The following is an 18497-nucleotide window of genomic DNA, read 5'->3' as shown; positions in this document are numbered from 1 at the left end:
TAGGGAGGATTCCCTGTTTTTCTTTAGATTGGAATACTTTCAGAAAGAATGGTACCAGTTCGTCTTTGTACCTCTGGTAGAATTCAGCTGTGAATCCATCTGGTCCTGGACTCTTTTTGGTTTGGAAGCTATTCATTATTGCTGCAATTTCAGCTCCTATTATTGGTGTATTCAGAGATTCAACTTCTTCCTGGTTTAGTGTTGGGAGAGTGTTTGTGTTGAGGAATTTATCCGTTTCTTCTAGATTTTCTAGTATATTTGCATAGAGGTGTTTTTAGTATTCTCTGATGGTAGTCTGTACTTCTGTGGGATCGGAGGTGATATCCCCTTTATCATTTTTTATTGCATCTATTTGATTCTTCTCTTTTTATTTCTTTGTTAGTCTTGTTAGCGGTCCAGCAATTGTGTTGATCCTTTTAAAAAACCAGCTCCTGAATTCATTAATTTTTTGAAGTGGTTTTTGTGTCTCTAATTCCTTCCATTCTGCTCTGATTTTAGTTATTTCTTGCCTTCTGCTAGCCTTTGAATGTGTTTGCTCTTCCTTTTCTAGTTCTTTTAATTGTGATGTTAGGGTGTCAATTTTGGATCTTTCCTGCTTTCTCTTGTGGGCAGTTTGTGCTGTAAATTTCCCTCTACACACTGCTTTGAATGTATCCCAGAGATTCTGGTATGTTGTGTCTTTGTTCTCGTTGGTTTCAAAGAACATCTTTATTTCTGCCTTCATTTCGTTAGGTACCCAGTAGTCATTCAGGAACAGGTTGTTCAGTTTCCATGTAGCTGAGCGGTTTTGAGTGAGATTGTTAATGGTGAGTTCTAGCTTGATTGCCCTGTGATCTGAGAGATAGTTTGTTATAATTTCTGTTCTTTTACATTTGCTGAGGAGAGCTTTACTTCCAAGTATGTGGTCAATTTTGGAATAAATGTTGTGTGTTTCTGAAAAAATGTATATTCTGTTGATTTGTGGTGGAGAGTTCTGTGGATGTCTATTAGGTCCGCTTGGTGCAGAGCTGAGTTCAATTCTTGGGTATCCTTGTTGACTTTCTGTCTCGTTGATCTGTCTAATATTGACAGTGGGATGTTAAAGTCTCTCATTATTAATGTGTGGGAGTCTAAGTGTCTTTTTTGGTCACTCAAGACTTGCTTTATGAATCTGGGTGCTCCTGTATTGGGTGCATATATATTTAGGATAGTTAGGTCTTCTTGTTGAATTGATCCCTTTACCATTATGTAATGGCCTTCTTTGTCTCTTTTGGTCTTTGTTAGTTTGAAGTCTGTTTTATCAGAGACTAAGATTGCAACTACTACCTATTTTTGCTTTCCGTTTGCTTGGTAGATCGTCCTCCATCCTTTTATTTTGAGCCTATGTGTGTCTCTGCACATGAGATGGCTTTCCTGAATACAGCACACTGATGGGCCTTGAATCTTTATCCAATTAGCCAGTCTGTGTCTTTTAATTGGAGCATTTCGTCCATTTACATTTAAAGTTAATATTGTTATGTGTGAACTTGTCCTTGTCATTATGATGTTAGCTTTTTATTTTGCTCGTTAGTTGATGCAGTCTCTTCCTAGTCTTGATGGTCTTTACATTTTGGCATGATTTTGCAGTGGCCGGTACCAGTTGTTCCTTTCCATGTTTAGCTCTTCCTTCAGGAGCTCTTTTAGGGCAGGCCTGGTGGTGACAAAGTCTCTCAGCATTTGCTTGTCTGTAAAGGATTTTATTTCTCCTCCACTTATGAAGTTATTTTGGCTGGATATGAAATTTTGGGATGAAAACTGTTTTCTTTAAGAATGTTGGATATTGGCCCCCATTCTCTTCTGGCCTGTATAGTTTCGGCTGAGAGACCCGCTGTTAGTCTTATGGGCATCCCTTTGAGGGTAACGCGATCTTTCTCTCTGGCTGTCCTTAATATATTTTTCTTCATTTCAACTTTGGTGAATCTGACAATTATGTGTCTTGGAGTTGCTCTTGTCGAGGAGTATCTTTGTGATGTTGTCTAAATTTAATGAATATGAATGTTGGCCTGCCTTGCTAGATTGAGGAAGTTCTCCTGGATAATATCCTGCAGAGTGTTTTCCAACTTGATTCTATTCTCTCTATCACTTTCAGGTACACCAATCAGACGTAGATTTGGTCTTTTCACATAGTCCCATATTTCTTGGAGGCTTTTCTTGTTTCTTTTTACTCTTTTTTTCTCTAAACTTCCATTCTCACTTCATTGCATTCATTTCATCTTCCATCACTGATACCCTTTCTTCCAGTTGATAGCATTGGCTCCTGGCGCTTCTGCATTCTTTACGTAGTTCTCAAACCTTGGTTTTCAGCTCTGTCAGCTCCTTTAAGCACTTCTCTGTATTGGTTATTCCAAATATACATTCTTCTAAATTTTTTTCAAAGTTTTCAACTTCTTTGCCTTTTGTTTGAATATCCTCCCATAACTCAGAGTAATTTGATTGTCTGAAGACTTCTTCTTTCAGCTCATCAAAGTCATTCTCCTTCCAGCTTTGTTCCGTTGCTTGTGAGGAATGCGTTCCTTTGGAGGGGGAGAGGTGCTCTGCTTTTTAGAGTTTCCAGTTTTTCTGCTTTGTTTTTTTTCCCCATCTTTGTGGTTTTATCTACTTTTGGTCTTTGATGATGGTGACATACAGATGGGTTTTTCCTGTGGATGTCCTTTTTGTTAGTTTTCCATCTAACAGACAGGACCCTCAGCTGCAGGTCTGTTGGAGTACCCAGCCATGTGAGGTGTCAGTCTGCCCCTGCTGGGAGGTGCCTCCCATTTAGTCTGCTTGGGGGTCAGGGGTCAGGGACCCACTTGAGGAGGCAGTCTACCCATTCTCAGATCTCCAGCTGCATGCTGGGAGAACCACTTCTCTCTTCAAAGCTGTCAGACAGGGACATTTAAGTCTGCAGAGGTTGCTGCTGTCTTTTTGTTTGTTTGTGCCCTGCCCACAGAGGTGGAGCCTATAGAGGTAGGCAGGCAGGCCTCCTTGAGCTGTGGTGGGCTCCACCCAGTTCGAGCTTCCTGGCTGCTTTGTTTACCTAAGCAAGCCTGGACAATGGTGAACGTCAGTCTCCCAGCCTCACTCCCACCTTGCAGTTTGATCTCAGACTGCTGTGCTAGCAATCAGCAAGACTCCATGGGCGTTGGACCCTCTCAGCCAGGTGCAGGATATAATCTCCTGGTGTGCCGTTTTTTAAGCCCATCAGAAAAGTTCAGTATTTGGGTGGGAGTGACCCGATTTTCTTTGTGCTGTCTGTCACCCTTTTCTTTGACTAGGAAAGGGAACTCCCTGACCCCTTGCACTTCCCAAGTGAGGCAATGCCTAGCCCTTCTTCAGCTTGCTCATGGTATGTGCACCTACTGTCCTGCACCCATTGTCTGGCAGTCCCTAGTGAAGTGAACCTGGTACCACAGATGGAATTGCAGAAATCACCCATCTTCTGCGTCATTTATGCTGGGAGCTCTAGACTGGAGCTGTTCCTTTTCGGCCATCTTGGTTCCTCCCTTCCCGAGATTTTTTTTAAACAAACACTGCTGCTGTTAAACATTTTAGCCAACAGTTTTACATAGTTTATATATATATATATTTTCACTATATAGGATGATATGTACTAACAATTATTAACTGATCACCAATTTTATATTCCTGTTCCAGAAATTATCTCTGTGCCTCCAGTAATCCATACATGTAGCTATTTATTTTTTTACACAAATGAATGTATACAATAGACTATATTTTTAATGTTCTTTTGTATTTTGTCACAAATCTGTCAGTATATGAATATCCATTTAATTCTGTTTGTAGCTACATAACTTGCAGATCAATGTTCTCTAATTTATGCAGTCCACCTCTGAGATGGATTGACGTGTAAGTGGTATAAATTTTACACTAAATGAAGAAGAATTTACACTTCCACCATAATTTTAAACAAACCATTTCATTGACTTCATCTCACAACAAAATTCTGAGTGCAGGCAAAGTGATTATTGGTATTTGCTGAGGAAAGTAGCAGATATTTACATGAAATTTATAGCTCTTTGAGTCAGAACAATAACTTAAAGGAGATGCTCAACTAAAACTAGAAAAACTCTCATCTTTTCAATGTAAGTTCTTTTTTTATTATTATTATACTTTAAGTTTTAGGGTACATGTGCATAATGTGCAGGTTAGTTACATACGTATACATGTGCAATGCTGGTGTGCTGCACCCATTAACTCTTCATTTAGCATTAGGTATATCTCCTAATGCTATCCCTCACCCCTCCTCCAACCCCCAACAGTCCCCAGAGTGTGATGTTCCCCTTCTTGTGTCCATATGTTCTCATTTTTCAATTCCCACCTATGATTGAGAACAAGCAGTGTTTGGTTTTTTGTCTTTGTGATATTTTACTGAGAATAATGATTTCCAATTTCATCCATATCCCTACAAAGGACATGAAATCATCATTTTTTATGGCTGCATAGTATTCCATGGTGTATATGTGTCACATTTTCTTAATCCAGTCTATCATTGTTGGACATTTAGTTTGGTTCCAAGTCTTTGCTATTGTGAATAGATCCTCAATAAACACACGTGTGCACGTGTCTTTATAGCAGCATGATTTATAGTCCTTTGGGTATATACTGAGAAAAGGGATGGCTCAGTCCAATGGTATTTCTAGTTCTAGATCCCTGAGGAATCGCCACACTGTCTTCCACAATGTTTGAACTAGTTTACAGTCCCACAAAAGGGTAAAAGTGTTCCTATTTCTTCATATCCTCTCCAGCATCTGTTGTTTCCTGACTTTTTAGTGATTGCCATTCTAACTGGTGTGAGAATCTATCTCACTGTGGTTTTGATTTGCATTTCTCTGACGGTCAGTGATGGTGAGCATTTTTTCACGTTTTTTGGATGCAAAAATGTCTTCTTTTGAGAAGTGTCTGCTCATGTGCTTCACCCACTTGTGGATGGGGTTGTTTGTTTTTTTCTTGTAAATTTGTTTGAGTTCATTGTAGAGTCTGGATATTAGCCCTTTGTCAGATGAGTACATTGCAATAATTTTCTCCCATTTTGTAGGTTGCCTGTTCACTCTGATGGTAGTTTCTTTTGCTGTGCAGAAGCTCTTTAGATTAATTGAATCTCATTTGTCAATTTTGGCTTTTGTTGCCATTGCTTTTGGTGTTTTAGACATGAAGAACTTGCACATGCCTATGTACTGAATGATAATGCCTAGGTATTCTTCTAGGGTTTTTATGGTTTTAGGTCTAATGTTTAAGTCTTTAATCCATCCTGAATTAATTTTTCTATAAGTTCTAAGGAAGGGATCCAGTTTCAGCTTTCTACATGTGGCTAGCTATTTTTTCCAGCACCATTGATTAAATAGGGAATCCTTTCCCAATTTTTATTTTTCTCTGGTTTGTCAAAGATCAGATAATTGTAGATATGCAGCATTATTTCTGAGGGCTCTGTTCTATTACATTGATCTATATCTCTGTTTTGGTACCAGTACCATGTTGTTTTGGTTATTGTAGCCTTGTAGTACAGTCTGAAGCCAGGTAGCGTGCTCCCTCCAGCATTGTTCTTTTGGCTTAGGATTGACTTGGTGATGCAGACTCTTTTTTGGTTCCATATGTATTTTAGTTTTTTCCAATTCTGTGAAGAAAGTCATTGGTAGCTTGATGGGGATGGCATTGAATCTATAACTTACCTTAGGCATTATGGCCATTTTCATGATATTGATTCTTCCTATCCATGAGCATGGAATGCTCTTCCATTTGTTTGTATCGTCTTTTATTTCATTGAGCAGTGGTTTGTAGTTCTCCTTGAAGAGGTCCTTCACTTCCCTTGTAAGATGGACTCCTAATTATTTTATTATCTCTGAAGCAATTGTGAATGGGAGTTCACTCATGATTTGGCTCTTTGTTTGTCTGTTATTGGTGTATCAGAATGCTTGTGATTTTTGTACCTTGATTTTGTGTCCTGAGACTTTGCTGAAGTTGCTTATCAGCTTAAGGAGATTTTGGGCTGACACAATGGGGTTTTCTAGATATACAATCATGTCATCTGCAAACAGGTACAGTTTGAATTCCTCCTTTCCTAATTGAATACCCTTTATTTCCTTCTCCCGCCTAATTGCCCTGGCCAGAACTTCCAACACTATGTTGAAAAGGAGTGGTGAGAGAGGGCATCCCTCTCTTGTGCCAGCTTTCAAAAGGAATGCTTCCAGTTTTTGCCCATTCAGTATGATATTGGCTGCAGGTTTGCCATAGATAGATCTTATTATTTTGAGATACATCCCATCAATACCTAATTTATTGAGAGTTTTTATCATGAAGAGTTGAATTTTTTCAAGGGCTTTTTCTGCATCTATTGAGATAATCATGTGGAATTTGTCTTTGGTTCTTTTTATATGCTAGATTACATTTATTGATTTGCAAATATTGAACAAGCCTTGCATCCCAGGGATGAAGCCCACTTGATCATGGTGGCTAAGCTTTTTGATGCGCTGCTGGATACGTTTTGCCAGTATTTCATTGAGGATTTTTGCATCAATATTCATCAAGGATGTTGGTCTAAAATTCTCTCTTTCGTTTGTGTCTCTGTCCTGCTTTGGTATCAGGATGATGCTGGCCTCATAAAATTTGTTAGGGAGGATTCCTTCTTTTTCCATTGATTGGAATACTTTCAGAAGGAATGGCACCAGTTCCTCCTTGTGCCTCTGGTAGGAATCAGCTCTGAATCTGTCTGCTCCTGGACTCTTTTTGGTTGGTAAGCTGTTGATTGTTGCCACAATTTCAGAGCCTGTTATTGATCAATTCAGAGATTCATCTTCTTTCTGGTTTAGTCTTGGGAGAGTGTATTTGTTGAGGAATTTATCCCTTTCTTCTCGATTTTCTAGTTTATTTTGTAGAGGTTTTTGTGGTATTCTCTGATTGTAGGTAGTATTTCTGTGGGATTGGTAGTGATATCCCCTTTGTCATTTTTTACACGGTCTATTTGATTCTTCTCTCTTTTTTTCTTTGTTAGTCTTGCTAGCGGTCTATGAATTTTGTTGGTCTTCAAAAAACCGGCTCCTGGGTTCATTAATTTTTTAAAGGGCTTTTTGTGTCTCTATTTCCTTCAGTTCTGCTCTGATTTTAGTTGTTTTCTGCCTTCTGCTAGCTTCTGAATGTGTTTGCTCTGCTTTTCTAGTTCTTTTAATTGTGATGGTAGGGTGTCAATTTTGGATCTTTTCTACTTTCTCTTGTGGGCCTTTAGTGCTATACATTTCCCTCTACACACTGCTTTGAATATATCCCAGAGATTCTGGCATGTTGTGTCTCTGTTCTCATTGGTTTCAAAGAACATCTTTATTTCTGCCTTCATTTCATTATGTACCCCATAGTCATTCAGGAGCAGGTTGTTCAGTTTCCATGTAGTTGAGAGGTTTTGACTGACTTTCTTATTCCTGATTTTCAGTTTGATTCTACTGTGGTTTGCAAAACAGTTTGTCATAATTTCTCTTCTTTTCCACTTGCTGAGTAGAGCTTCACTTCCAACTATGTGGTCAATTTTGGCATAGGTGTGGTGATGAAAATAATGTATATTCTGTTGATTTGGGGTGGAGAGTTCTGTAGATGTCTATTAGGTCCGCTTGGTGCAGAGCTGAATTCAATTCCTGTGTATACTTGTTATCTTTCTGTCTCTTCGATCTGTCTGATGTAGACAGTGGGGTGTTAAAGTCTCCCATTATTATTGTGTGGGAGTCTGAATCTCTTTCTAGGTCACTCTGCACTTGCTATATGAATCTGGGTGCTCCTGTATTGGTGCATATATATTTAGGATAGTTAGGTCTTCTTGTCGAATTGATCCCTTTACCATTATGTGATGGCCTTCTTTGTCTCTTTTGATCTTTTTTGGTTTAAAGTCTGTTTTATCAGAGACTAGGATTACAACACCTACCTTTTTTGTTTTCCATTTGCTTGGTAGACCTTCCTCCATCCTTTTATTTTGAGCCTATGTGTCTCTGCAAGTGAGATGGCTTTCCTGTATACAGCACACTGATGGGTCTAGACTTTTTATCCAATTTGCCAGTGTGTGTCTTTTATTTGGAGCATTTAGTCCCTTACATTTAAAGTTAATATTGTTATATGTGAATTGGATCCTGGCATTATGATGTTAGCTGGTTATTTTGATCGTTAGTTGATGCAGTCTCTTTCTAATCTTGATGATCTTTACATTTTGGCATGATTTTGCAGCAGCTGGTACTGGTTTTTCCTTCCCATGTTTAATGCTTCCTTCAGGAGCTCTTTTAGGGCAGGTCTGGTGGTGACAAAATCTCTCAGCATTTGCTTGTCTGTAAAGATTTTGTTTCTCCTTCACTTATGAAGCTTAGTTTGGCTGGATATGAAATTCTGTGTTGAAAATTGTTTTCTTTAAGAATGTTGAATATTGGCCCCCACTCTCTTCTGGCTTGTAGAGTTTCTGCCAAGAGATCCACTGTTTGTCTATGGGCTTCCCTTTGGTGGTAACCTGACCTTTCTCTCTGGCTGCGCTTAACATATTTTCCTTCATTTCAACTTTGGTGAGTCTAACAATTATGTGTCTTGGAGTTGCTCTTCTCGAGGAGTAACTTTGTGGCATTCTCTGTATTTCCTGAATCGGAATGTTGGCCTGCCTTGCTAGATTGGGGAAGTTCTCCTGGATAATATTCTGCAGAGTGTTTTCCAACTCACTTCTATTCTCCCCGTCACTTTCAGGTACACCAATCAGATGTAGATTTGGTCTTTTCAAGTAGTCCTGTATTTCTGGGAGTCCTTGTTTGTTTCTTTTTATTTTTTTTCTAAACTTCCGTTCTCACTTCATTTCATTCACTTTATCTTCCATCACTGATACCCTTTCTTCCAGTTGATTGCATCAGCTCCTGAGGCTCCTGCATTCTTGTCATAGATCTTGAGCCTTGACTTTCAGCTCCATCAGTTCCTTTAAGCATGTCTCTCTATTGGTTATTCTAGTTATTCATTCATCTAAATTTTTTTCAAAGTTTTCAACTTCTTTGCCTTTGGTTTGAATTTCCTCCTATAGCTCAGAGTAGTTTGATTGTCTGAAGCCTTCTTCTCTCAACTCATCAAAGTCATTCTCCGTCCAGCTTTGTTCTGTTGACAGTTAGGAACTGCATTCCTTTGGAGGAGCAGAGGTGCTCTGCATTTTAGAGCTTCCAGTTTTTCTGCTCTGTTTTTCCCCATCTTTGTACTTTTATCTACTTTTGGTCTCTGATAATGGTGATGTACAGACGGGTTTTTGGTTTGGATGTCCTTTCTGTTTGTTAGTTTTCCTTCTAACAGACAGGACCCTCAGCTGCAGGTCTGTGGGAGTTTGCTGAAGGTCCACTCCACACCCTGTTTGCCTGTGTATCAGCAGCAGTGGCTGCAGAACAGCAGATTTTCATGAACCGGGAATGCTGCTGTCTGGAGGTGTCAGTCTTCCCCTACTTGGGGATGCATCCCAGTTAGACTGCTCAGGGGTCCGGTGTCTGGGACCCATTTGAGGAGGCAGTGTGCCCATTCTCAGATCTCCAGCTGCATGCTGGGAGAACCCTTGCTCTCTTCAAAGCTGTCAGACTGGGACATTTAAGTCTGCAGAGGTTACTGCTGTCTTTTTGCTTTTCTGTGCCCTGCCCCCTGTGGTGGAGCCTACAGAGGCAGGCAGGCCTTCTTCAGCTGTGGTGAGCTTCAACCAGTTGGAGCTTCCTGGCTGCATTGTTTACCTAAGCAAGCCTGGGCAATGGCGGGCTCCCCTCCCCCAGCCTTGCGGCTGTGTTGCAGTCTGATCTCAGACTGCCGTGCTAGCAATCAGCGAGACTCCATGGGCATAGAAACCTCTGAGCCAGGTGCAGAATATAATCTCCTGGTGCAGCGTTTTTTAAGCCCGTCAGAAAAGTGCAGTATTCGGGTGGGAGTGACCCGATTTTCCAGGTGCCCTCTGCAGCCTTCTTTGACTAGGAAACGGAAGTCCCTGACACCTTGCCCTTCCCAAGTGAGGCAATGTCTTTCCCTGCTTTGGCTCACTCATGGCGCTCTGCACCCACTGTCCTGTGCCCACTGTCTGGCACTCCCTAGCGAGATGAACCAGGTACCTCAGATTGAAATGCAGAAATCACCCCTCTTCTGCGCCACTCATGCTGGGAGCTGTAGACTGGAGCTGTTCCTATCGGCCACCTGGGCCCCTCCCCTCTTTTTTATGTAAAGTTCTAATGACAATGAATTTAATACAATCTTTTTTGTGCAAAAGATTTTAATGAATACACTCTTAATGATCAAAGCTAAGCCTGTGTTTAACACATGAATATTTAATACTACACCATCTTCTATAACTGTTTCAAAGAAAGAATTTTTTTTTCTTATCTCTGCTTGTGAAACATTTACTGAGTGGGAATATCTGCCCCGGTTGGACCCCATCCAACAAAAGGATTTGTGGGACTCACAGACTCTGGTGCTACTTATCAAATACATTCTGTGATCCAGTAGGTATACCTGTTCTCTGTCATCAGCAACAGTATTTCTACCATTGGAAACACAGGTAGCAACATAGATGATGATTTTGGGGCTGGGAAATGAAGGTTTTCATCCTCTAGACTTCAGAATGGTTTGTCCATTGACAGCTTGATGGCTTGCCCAGAAAAGCCCATAGACACTCAACGCCAGATGGTGAAAGCAGTTCGGAGGAAGGCTGTACCCCGTAAAGCCTCATCGGGGAATCTGCTCAAGACCATGGAAACCCACCTCTTGCATCAACATGACCTGGATATGAGATATTAAGTTAAAGATGATCATTCTGGAGCCTTAAACTTTTAGTGCCTCATTGGATTTCTGATATACTTAGGGTCTGTACTCCCTTTACTCTTGTCAGTTTGTCATATTTGGAATGCCTGTATTTTCCCAATGCCAGTACCCCCATTGTATCTAGCACATAACTAACTTGCTTTAATTTTTGCAGGTTCATAGGCAGGAAAACTTGCCCTGTCTCAGATAAAATATCAGATTTTGGACTACTGAGTTAATGCTTGAATGAGTTAAGACATTGCAGTACTATTGAAAAAGCATGACTGGTTTTGAAATGTGAGGATTTGAGATTTTGGAGGGGCCATGGTTCAAATGGTATGATTTTACTCTGTCCCCATTGAAATTTTATCTTGCATTTTTACATGTGGTGGAGGGGGATGAGATACAGAGTAACCATATTATGGGGGCAGGTTTTTTTTGTGTGTGATCTGGTGCTAGTGAGTAAGTCTCATCAGATCTGATGGCTTTAAATATCAGTGTTTCCCTGAACAAGCACTCTCTTTGCTTGCTGCCATCCATACAAGATGTGACTTGCTCCTCTTTGTCTTGCCAGATACATAAATCTCTAAGTCCATAAACCAATCTTCCTTTTATAAACTGCTGAGTCTAGCATATGTCTTTATAAGTGCATGAAAATGTACTAATATAGTACAAATGTCATATTGACTAATAAAGCTCTGAAACTTTAGTTTGACAGTCAAGTTAAGAAGTAAATAAAATGCGACTATACATAGATCTCTGAAAATGAATATCAATCACGTTTTAGTTCAGTAACATTTTGTTAACATCTTTTAATAAAAACAATGCAAAAGAGGTTGTGAAGTCAAGTTATTATAATGAACTCTGTACTTTTATAATTTATACTAACTTTAGACAAAAGCCATTTTACTTTTTTTAAGAGACAATTTTCCAGTGCTTCAGTCAGAATGAATACAGTGGTGCCACCATCACTACCTGCAGCTCCTAACTCTTGGACTTATGTCATCCTGCTTCCTCAGCCTCCCAGTTAGCTGCATCTAAAGAAAAGGCCAGTAGGCTCAGCTGGTTATTTAACTTATGAATTTATTTTAATTTTTTCTCAGAATCAGAATCTTGCAGTGTTACTAAGGCTGGCCTCAAATTCTAGGACGAAAGTGATCCACTCATTTTGGCCTCATTAAGTGCTAATATTAAAAGTGTTAAGCCAGCACATCTTATAATTTTTAAAAACTTTTTGTAAAGATAGTGTTTCAGGATTTTGCCAAACTCTGTTCCAAATTCCTGGCCTCATCTGTCCTTTTTCCCTTGCCCTTCCAAATTATTGGAGCTATCAATATGAGAAACAAAATCTGATGTAAACAATGATCCACCTTTTAAATTATAAGTAAAGATTTTGTTTAGAATAGATAAAGCTTAATACTGAATGATAAAGTAGAATAAGCTGTGATACAAATTTTTTGAAGTCAGAGTCAATTTTTAAATAAAAAATGCATATTTAGATTAGAGAATTTTGTGTTTACCAAGAATTCTCACACAATTACTGCAAAAATGTTTTTCATGTGTTTAAAAATTGAAATAATACTTTTACTGTTAGGAAATATAAAGCAGTATAATAGACAACCAAACCAATTATAATTACATTATGAATGAAATCCAAAGCCATGTACCAGTCACTGGAAGGAATACAAATAATTTTTCATGCAAAATACTGTGGTAATGATGAATATAGAGGCAATTTGTATACTAATCAAAGTAAATTCTTTTCATTCATGCAGAAAATAATACTACTGTTCAAAAAAAATTATATATACAGTCAAAATCATTCATATTTTCAAGCTGTTCATAAAATATTTGTTAGCTAAGCTAAATCTTAGTGATTATATTACTGCTTCACTAACTCATTTTTCAAACTGCTTGGTAAAAAAAAATAATTAATATAATAAATAAATGCTCTTCCATATTTCCATGTATTAAAAACCAATATTCTAAGGTAAAGATATCTTAAATATTTTACCTTGAAATAACTAAACCAAAAAGGCAACACATTCATATAAATTAGACCTAATAATTTCTCAAAAGGAACAAGAAGACTGAGGAAAATGTTTAAACTTATTTGATATGTTGTAAAAACTCCTACAAGTCAAACACAAATTACTTATCATAAAAAGCAAATCTAAATCGTTACACTGAATACAGTTTAGGTCTTGAGAAATCTGTGTTTGCAGAATCTGTGGGTGTAAAAGGTCACTTATTTGTTGTAAATTAGACAACATTACTTACGCAGACACTGATGCTTATATGGTTCCTTATAGCCACTACTATCTGACGTTACTATTCTGATGTTTTCTTTTGTGCTATTAAGCATAATGTGCTGTAAATTGAAGATACATGATAAGCAATAACAATAGCAGCTGATATTTATAGCACTTAAAGAAGAGGTAATACACTAAGAGACACACAGATACTAATGAGTTTAATTCTCACAGTTTTTTTTCCTTTTCTTTTTTGTTTCTTTTTTTTCTTTTTTGAGATAGGGTTTTACTCTCTTCCCCTAGGCAGCAGTGCAATGGCAGAATCTCTGCTCACTGTAAAATATGCCTCCCAGATTTAAGAAATTCACCTGTCTCAGCATCCCCAGTAGCTAATTTCAAAGGCATCTGCCATGACGTATGGCTAACTTTCATATTTTTAGTAGAGAGTGGGTTTCACCCTCTTGGCCAGGCCAGTGTCACTGTCTTATTAAAAAAGTTAAGACCTGGCTGGGCAGGGTGGCCTGTAATCCCAATATGTTGGGAGGCTGAGGTGGGCAGGTCAGGAAGTCAGGAGATCCAGATCTTCCTGGCTAACATGGTGCAACCTTGTCTTCTACTAAAAATACAAAAAAAATTAGCCAGCAGTGGTGTCTGGCACCTCTAGTCCCAGCTACTCTGGAGGCTGAGGCAGGCGAATGGCATGAACCTGGAAGGTGGAGTTGCAGTGAGCCTAGAAAAGGCCACTGCACACCAGACTGGGTGACAGAGTGAGACTCTATCTCAAATAAATAAATTAATTAATAACAAGTGAATAAAATAAAATAAAATAAAATACAATGTTAAGACCAATATATGGTTATTTCAAGAGGTTTGCATTAAGAGTGAGAGAAAGGGTGAAAATAAATTTTTTCATTTCTCAGAGATGTGAATAGTAGGCAGTATGATGTTACAAATGAACCACAAACTAAATGACAGCTAAGTTCACAACAATGCAGACAGCTTGGAAGTGAGAAGTTATGAAGGCCAAGAAAGACATCCATGTTATTTAACTTACAACATCTTCAAAGATAGCTCTTTATTCTGTCTCCCAAACAAGTTCCAAAGAGATAAAATGGCCTGGTTAGGCCTAAAGAATGAAATCTGTTTCTGAAACTACATGTGGTTGTTAAAACCTGTTGTAACCAAAAAAAATGAAGAGATATCTGTAATAGAAAAGGAATAACGTTTTCTTCTGTCAAGTCTTCAATATTCAATCATTAAATTGCAATTTATCTTAGATGACAGATGAAAACAATCTGTGAGATTTCTACATCAACAACTATTCATTTAATAAGAATCATTTTTCTTCAAGTCAGTCGCTGTATTTTGTCAATATCATTTTCCTTTAAACCAGTTATCATCTTAGCTACCTGTCTGATACCACTAAAACAGTAAAGAGAAACCAGAAGTTAATTTTTTGGATGAGCACAAACAACTCTAATATCTTCTGGTTTTGCTCAATGAGATTTTTATTTTTAAACTGAACAAAACATAGATTTTATCCCATTTTACAACAATGTGGATGTTCCCTTTGCATTGGATATACTGTTCCAAAGAATCAAGAAGATTTTGATGACTGCTAATGTCCACATTTTAAGTGTTAAAAGATTTTTCACATTTGTACCGAAAGATATTATTAAAGAAAGAAATTATAAACATATATTCTTTATGTTTTTGTTTTGTTTTGCTTGGTTTTCCAGTGAAGACAATAGAAAATTGTCTTTCACAAAACCGATTCCTTGTGCCAATTGTTTGCAAACAATCATAAATAGATGCATGCACACATAAATTATTGAGTGAAAGTTTTGAACACAGAAACTCATAGTGTTATATAAATTTGAATGAAAAAGAAGAGAAATTTGACTAGATTTCAGAAAAAAAATGTTTTGAGCAGATCAAACAAATGAAAATAACTTGTTGATGCAAGTAAAAAGGAGAGTTGGTCACACCTGAGGCTATGGAACTGAAATAGGTATATAAGAATTACATATGCAAATTACACTTACAACCCTACACTTACAGTTTAGCTATGGCATCTAGAACCTCATACTGAGAGATATAGTGGGGAGTCAGTGCATTATATGTGCACTTCAGACATTTAAAAAAATCTAAGTGATAATGCTAATGCAGAGAAGGGAGCTGCTGTGAGTGAAACAGAAGGAAGCCCAGAATTCAGAAGATCCCTTTTTCTTTCTAGCTCTGAGATATCTAAGAAGTACCTTCTTGAAAGAACAATACGCTCTCATGAGAGGCTGAAGCTTGTTTTAGAAACTAGAAAGAGCTATATGCCACAGTTTACAGTACAAAGTTGTGTGACAGTGTTTTATTGTCATGCATGCCACAAATTAGAACTTGATAAAACAAAGGAAAGAAAATCAAGGTGTTATTAAGCTTTGTGTGTGTGTAAGGGTGGGAAGGGGCAGCGATTCTCTTCATTGCACAGGTTGGAGTGCCGCAACACAGTAACAGCTCAGGAGATGTTTTCACCTCACTGTCCCAGGTAGCATGGACTACAGGTGCAGACAATTACACTCACCTAGGTCACTTTTTGCATCTTAATCGACATGAGATATCACCACATTAGTCGGGCTGTATTTGATCTGAAATCAAGTAATCTGGCTGTTTTGGCTTCACAAAATGTTAAAACTACCAGTGTGAAGAAACGTGCCTGGCACAAGCTTGCAAATATATACATATATATAATTCGTAAGTATATATTTACACACACACTTATATATGCATATATGTACATATACACATATATATTATATAAAGTTATACATTATATATGTATATATAAGTACATCACATATATATTTTCTTGCAGGTCTAGAAAGGGGTACTTTCTTGTCGTGATGAAAATGCTCATTAGATAAGAAAAAAAGGTTATTTGATGAAGAGTAATGTTGATCTTTGAGATACATAATCTCATGGATAAACATTACTCTAGAGACTAAAAGATGTCATTGATGCACTAATCTAATTTAAAAAGAGTAATGAAGGAACTTTAAGCATATACAAAAAGTCAGTGAATGAAATGGCATTTTACCTTCACAAGTAGCTGACACTACAGGCTCAAACCACCATACATGAATAATTTTTGCATTTTTTGTGGTGACAGGGTTTTGCCATGTTACCCAAGCTTATAAAATAATTTTTATTATGTGTGATGACAGCACCATCGTCAACGTTTTAAGGAAAAACTTTACAGATGCATTTAAACACTTATAGAGACAAAATTATGTACTTGAGATTTGCTTCATTAGAGAACTGTTAAATCAAGGAAATGGCTACATTTTAATGTTTAGTTTGTATATAGAGTATAAATTTTATTATACTAAAAATTTAATTATATCTAAAGAGATGAAAGAGTACATGGCCTGTCTGTGCTGTGACAATTTTACTCTTTTTCTATTGGGATAATACTAGTAGAAATGACCAAGAAGACAACTATAATATTACTTTTGTTTAAATATTTAACATCAAATACATTATGGATTTAAGATATATTTAAAAATTTTAGTTTGTGTAGAGTTGATTTCATCAAAATTAAATGATAACTCACCCATAATTTAACTGAACTGTTTCCAAAAACTTTTGGGTATGTAGAATTGTAGTCAGAAAGCAGCTAATCCAAAGATTGACCTGAAGGAGTCTTAGGACACCAATACTGTGGTCTTTTCTATCTTCTGTCTTGTTTAATGCTAATTTGTCTTCACATTTGTGATAATACCTGAATACATCATCGTGAGGATAAGCCTTACTCTAGAGGCCAAAAGGCAGTATCTTTAAAAGTATTATGAAAGTAGTTGAATGAAATGTATACCAAAACTGAGTTAATGACATGATATGCAATTTTTTGTAGTATTTTCAAAGAAATTATTGTTTTTAATGTTTAGCATTAGTATTTATTACACAGGTGAACCATCATAAAGAGTATACAGAAAAGTTATCAGTAGAAATAATAAAATAATAACATACCACACAGGTAATTAAATAGACTACAATCTTCTCAAGTAGACAGGATTGGAAAGAAACCAGTGCTCTGCCATAAATAACTTACGAGAACTATGTACTTTTTTCTCCTAGAATTCAGTGTCTTCTTGTGAGTATCATGCATTTTTGACATTTACATGATATAATTTATTTGATGTTTTGAGAATTATTACAGATCAATAAATATGGCCATTGAGAGTAACTGTGGAAGGATCGAGAGCATACACAGAAGCTCTAAAGGTCATAATTTCCTTGTAGCTAAAGAACAAAATACAGCTCTTTTACACATATGAAACATGTTTCTCTATGCTTTGGTATGCATCTGAGGTTTATTACAGAGAAATAAAAATTATCTACTTCATGTCCTGATGAAGTTCATCACTTAGAAAAAGTAACTAGGCAGACAAGCATGTCACAGTGAAGGGCTGAGACAACATAAAGCACAAGCAACTAAGCACAATGATGGGGACTTAATTTGAATGTTATATTCTGTCTACTTCGTTCACTTCTTGCCAGCACAATTTGTCATCTCTATCTGTTTTCAGTTCAAAACCCTAGGGAAAAACCAGCTAGAGGATTAGGACCCAAATTCTACCTTTTTGTGCAGTAGTAGCTGTTAAGCAAGTAAGAGTGGACATCCCATACAGAGATCCTACTAAAAGAAATGCTAACCAAGTTGTAATGCCTGCATAGTGTGATCTGTCATATCTATAAAGGCAGAGACAAATGTTTGTTTTGTAATCTCTATAAACATTAAGTGCTAAGATGTTATTTGAAGGCCAAGTTATTTTTGATCACTGAGGAAAAGAAATGGAGAAATTTTGGAACTGTTTACTACAGTTAAAATATTCTAATTTCTTTCTTTAGTTTCTATCAATATCTCTGCAAAAAAAGTAAATGAATGATAAACAGTTTGTAAACATTTCAAAAACTCAGGTTTTCTATATTCACTTCCTTGATAGCTACATCTTAAATATGTGATCTGCTACTAAACACTAAATTTTTGCTGCCTTATTATCAACCACATACATTTTATTTTCAACCAGGTTCTTTTATACCTTTAGCAGCCTTATTGTAATTGTGAAATAATGTTGATAACAGGTCCATATAGCATTATGAGAAAAATGATTTTTTCTTAAGCAGAAGAATACCTCATTTGAGAAAAATATACAGAAAATCCTAAAAATAAACACAACTTATATCATGCAAAGAAAATTAAATTTAAAAATTAAATAGCATATTTTAAATACAAGATGAGAATATATTTATTAAAATAAATATTTTTTATTCTTACAATTCTGAATTGCATTTACCATGTCATACAAATATGATTATATCAATGGTACTTTGAAAACAAACCAAAAATAATAATAATTGTCAAGTAAAATTTCAAGTTATTAGATACTGAGCATGAAAATATGCCATTCATAA

Source organism: Pongo pygmaeus, chromosome Y (assembly GCF_028885625.2).
Source record: "Pongo pygmaeus isolate AG05252 chromosome Y, NHGRI_mPonPyg2-v2.0_pri, whole genome shotgun sequence".
Taxonomy (NCBI): Eukaryota; Metazoa; Chordata; class Mammalia; order Primates; family Hominidae; genus Pongo; species Pongo pygmaeus.
This window is presented reverse-complemented; position numbering follows the sequence as displayed.